This window comes from Myxocyprinus asiaticus, chromosome 20 (assembly GCF_019703515.2).
Source record: "Myxocyprinus asiaticus isolate MX2 ecotype Aquarium Trade chromosome 20, UBuf_Myxa_2, whole genome shotgun sequence".
NCBI lineage: Eukaryota > Metazoa > Chordata > Actinopteri > Cypriniformes > Catostomidae > Myxocyprinus > Myxocyprinus asiaticus.
This window is the reverse complement of record NC_059363.1, coordinates 11,180,043-11,185,248: the sequence shown is the minus strand read 5'-3', so window position 1 is coordinate 11,185,248 and position 5,206 is coordinate 11,180,043. Positions and strand designations below refer to the sequence as shown.

At 34.2% G+C, this 5,206-nt stretch overlaps 1 pseudogene; it reads left to right on the top strand.

The window, feature by feature from the left end:
- The first annotated feature begins 3,103 nt into the window (after positions 1-3,103).
- The window catches only part of LOC127411569 (aarF domain-containing protein kinase 1-like), a 195,830-nt pseudogene continuing 193,727 nt past the window's right edge, over positions 3,104-5,206 (top strand).

The window sequence follows — 5,206 nt, the reverse complement described above, 5'->3', positions numbered from 1 at the left end:
TTTGGTGTTGTTTGCTACAGGTTATTAAATTAAATTTCAACCTTCTGCCTATTACAATTTCTAAGGAATTTATTTTATAGCTTTTAAATCAGATTTTCAGTTTTTCTCAGTTACTAAAAATAAAATGACTTTCCCTAAAAATACTAGAAAATGGGGTATTTACAGATGATGCCTAAGCACGCTTGACAAGCTCAATTTCTTATTTCTTTTACATGTAAAAGTTGTAACAACTCGCATGAAACATCATTCCATCAGTGTGCTGTTAATTTATCTAGAAGTTCATCAAGGCTGCATCTTACTCCGGTCAATGTTCTGGTCACATTATCTGTCTGGGCTCACGTCATGTTCAATCATGTCACACTCCATCAATTACTTGCCCTCTACACCTGCAAGAAAAAGGGATTCATAACACATTCAGGGAATACATTCCAAAATGTATCCGTTACATCCTGATTGGACTCATACTACACATGTTTAATATGATTCTGATTTAGTTATTTTATGCCTGTTTTATCCATGAGCTCTTAATTTTGTGATTCTTTAAAGCAGAAGATGTCAAGTAGTTACACTGAGTGCTGTCTGCTCATGCAAATCATTTAAAGGGATAGTTCACCCAAAAATGAAAATTCTCTTCATTTACTCATTCTCATGCCATTCCAGATGTATATGAATGTCTTTCTTCTGCTGAACAAAAACAACAATTTTTAGAAGAATATCTTAGCTCTGTAGGTCCTGAGTGAAGTGTATAGGTGCCAACATTCTGAAGCTTCAAAAGTAAGTGAAGTCAGTATAAAAGTAATTTATGCTAATGTGGTTAAATCCATGTCTTAAGAAGCGATATGATTAGTGTGGGTGAGAAACAGATCATTATTTCAGTCATTTTTTACTTGTCATTTTTGTTTTGGTGATGCAGATTCTTTGTGCATATCGCCACCTGTTGGGCAGGAGGGGAAATTATAGTAAAAACGGACTTGAATATTGATCTGGTGAGAAAATGATAAGAGAATTTTCATTTTTGAGTGAACTGTTCCTTTAATAAACGTGTTATGATCATTAATTTTTCTACTTACTGTCACTATACTTTAATGGTGTGACATTTATCTGAAAAGGTTAAAATGAACTCTCATTCCAAATAATTTATTATTATTATTATAATACTAATTGGAAATAGTAACAAAGTTTATAATAATATATGGTGTAATTCATACCATTTTGCATTTATCAGCATCATGAACAATACTGTTAAAAAAAAAAACTAAACATGGACAACAATATAGCATATATATATATATATATATATATATATATATATATATATATTGTGTGTGTGTGTGTGTGTGTGTATTATGACTCAAAATAGTCAAATAGCCACCGTGTTTTTATTTATTTATTTATTTATTTTTAATCTTTTTAATATTGATAAAGGACAATTAATCATACATTACAAATTAACCTTACGGATAATCAAACTTTTTGCATTTTCCACAATATTAAACATCATCTGTCTTTATCTTATAGCATATTGTTTTTGGCCACTAGGTTATTTACCATGTTACTGGTGATGCAGGTTCTTTTATAAATTACATTTTGTTTCTTTGCAGATGTTACATCCACAAATGCAAATATACCAAATGTAATCCTCTCTTCTCACGGTTTATGAAACAGATGAAGCTTAATATAAATGTAATAAAAACATCTGTAAACAAAAAAGCAAAACATCTAAAATGTTTCTAAATGTATCATTTACACTTTAATAATGTCTAAAAAGTGACATTTATGTACCGCTTTTCTCTTTCTGTTCTTCGTCTTTTTTTCTTGTCTACCATATACAGTATTTGTATGTTTTCTTTTTTGTTTGTTTAAGTGAATCCACATGAAATTTTGAATTGACTGATGTACACATGTTTGTCTGTATCTGTGAACTGTTTATCATAAAGTAAAAAAAAAAAAAAAAAAAATCAACCAAATGGAGAACTACGATAACTTTGATGCAGTGCGCGACATGCACGTTGTGTTGACAACAAAAACGTTAGTTGAAAGGTCACAGAGCGAAACAGGTGGATGATAGCGTGGGAGTAGAGTCAATGAAGGGAAATTAATCAGCTGTTCTAAGATTATCTGAAAAACATGAACAATCACACTTATTAACTCAGATCCCATGTAATAAAACATTGTTTATTAAGTTGGTCTCTGTGTATGTTATGCAAACGCTTGCATAATACCGATACACTGATGAGCTGCCGGCATCCTTTAAAGGTGCACTGCATTCCTGAGAAACACTGTTGATATTCGAACTCAACTGCCAAAACAAACCCCCCCCCACCCCACCCCCAAATTGCATTGCCAAGGGAACGACAGTAACAGTTCGGTTTGCTGACCAAAAGAACTACCCCCTGTTGCAGATTGACTGGAGTAGTGTTGTGTGGATCGGTCCAAACCACTTTGTTTTTTGTCCCATTTACAGAGCCAGGGCTGTGTACAAATACTAGATTTTTTTTTTCAGCCCAAACACAGAATGGACAGCTAGTAGACTGTGAGGAGATATTTGCAGAATTTGACAAAAAGTGTATTGGATTAGAATTACTGAGTGCACCATTAACGTACAGAGTGATGTTATGAATGAAAGACATTCACTATAGGTGTTGTGTGCTTCCAAATGTCTTGTGTAAATGGTCTACTTTGTGTACCTAAATCTAGTAAATGACCCTATTTGCCTTTAGTTGCGTAAACCATCTTTTACATAACACTTTCGCATGGCTAGATGTCCAAAGTCAATGATATCATGACTCCCTCCACGTCCCCAAAGAGTTAGATCAATCATCTGCAGCTAAATGTTCTCATTAAAATACATTTATTATGCCTGCTAACAAACTACATGTAGGGAGGCACATATATAGGAAAATTAAATGATAAAAAGCCAGAGCGTATTAGTTATTTAATTTTGATTCCTAATTCAGATGATGCTTTGAGTACACTTATCTTATTAGGACATCCCCCTTTAAACAACCTGGGGTTAAGTGTTGTTCAAGAGCACAAAAAATATATTTCATGCAATGCCTCATTGTGGGGTTGGAACCAGCAACCTTCCAGTTCCTTTAGCCACTATGCTATACCTCAGAATGTTATAGTTTGTTTCAGAAATGTATGTGCTCATTATTATGTCTTTTTGTAGTGCCTCACATGGCTGGTCGGCTACTGAAAGTATCATCTGTTGCCATGGCAGTGTTCGCATCATCAGGATTCTATCTGTACAGGAAAAATGTTGACCTCAATGACCTCAGCATCATCAGACTTGGAAGGGCAGCTGCAACTATCATTATCTTCTATCATATTGTGTAATACCTTTAACTCTTAAAGGGATAGTGAACCCAAAAATGAAAATTCTCTCATCATTTACTCACCCTCATGCCATTCAAGATGTGTATGACTTTCCTTTTTTTCTGCAAAACACAAATTAAGATTTTTAGAATAATATTTCTGCTCTGTAGGTCCCTACAATGCAAGTGAATTGTGGCCAGAACTTTGAAAGTGCAAAAAGCATATAAAGGCAGCAGAGAAGTAATCCATACTACTCCAATGTTTAAATCCATGCCTTCAAAAGTGATATGATAGGTGTGGGTGAGAAACGGATGAAAAGTTTTCCTTTTTTTAATATAAATCTATTTTTACCAGCCCTCCTATGCTTTTTCATGTTCTTGCGCAGTTGTTCTTCTGTTTTTTTGGCAGTTTACATTCTTCATACATAATGCCACCTATTGGGCTGTTTATTTTATTTATTCTTTTCCTTTGATTTATCCCTCCCTTTTTTCTGTATCCTCCCTGCCCAGTAGGTGGCGATATACATGAAGAATGTGAATCGCCAAAAAAAACAAAAAAACACACACACACACACACACACACAAAACCCAGAAGAATAACTTGGTCCTCTTGTGAACACACACAAAAGGGCTGATGAAAGATTTAGTAAAAATAGATTTATAGTAAAAATGACTTAAATATTGATCTGGACTGCGTTTCACAAAAGCACCGCAAGCTTAAGATGATCCTAGAAACCACTGGCGCCAATGGTCTCTACGATCTACTTCGGCTTACAATTCTTTTGGGAAATGCAGCCCTGTTTCTCACCCACACCTATCATATCGCTTGTGAAGAGATGGATTAAACCATTGGAGTTTTATGCTGCCTTTATATTCAAAGTTCTGGCCACCATTCACTTGCATTGAATGGACCTATAGAGCTGAGGTTTTCTTCTAAAAATCATTGTTTTTGTTCAGCAGATGAAAGTAAGTCATACACATCTGGAATGGCATGAAGGTGAGTAAATGATAAGAGAATTTTCATTTAGGGGTAAACTATAACTTTAAATACTAGTTTTTTTTGTGTGTGTGTGTGTAATAGAAAGCTCCAATCAATCAAGAAAGCAGCTTCCACTAGAACAATGAAGAATTATTTTGTGTGTACTATCTGCCAGCAGTGTGCAGGTTTGATGTAGTGTGTCAATGCAAATTCTTTCAGTTTTTCTTGAACTTTTTTCAGATGGCTGTTACAACAACCTCACAACTCTTAGAGCTGTACAGTATGGGACAGAGGAGTACTGGGCTGTCAATCAAAGGTAAAACTCTCTGTCTTTGTGGTCTCATCATGGGTTATTTATTGTTTACTGAAAAATATGCAATGTGGACAAAACTGTTGTTGGTCTTTTTACATGTAGGCATTTCTAGGCTAGAAAAAGCCGCAAAATTGACCAGACTTTATGTCGATAAGTCGGACTGAAAATCACAATCATTTAAGATGAACTTTTGCCATTCCTTTCTAATGTTTGGATTCTTCAAAAGGATATGCAGAGCCACAGGTGCTACAAACTTCTTCTGATGCTTAGGAATAATAGAAGGCTATCCTACTTCATCCTTATGAAGCCAAGAGCCATTGTATTCAATTTAATTGTGCTACACATTATAAAAGAGAATAAAATGTATTTAAAGCTGTTTGAAATTTAATATAGTTTGTTTTTGATACTATATTTCTTTTTTTAATATTTAATTTGGCACTAACTAGTTTTTCATAATTGTTTTCAAATAGTTTTTCCACTTTCTTATGCCATGTTTGTGTGTTCATGTAATCTTAAATTACATGTAGTACTATAAGTAATCATAATGCCAACTAAGTCAGCACATTACTCAAACATGACAGCATATAAGTGCACATC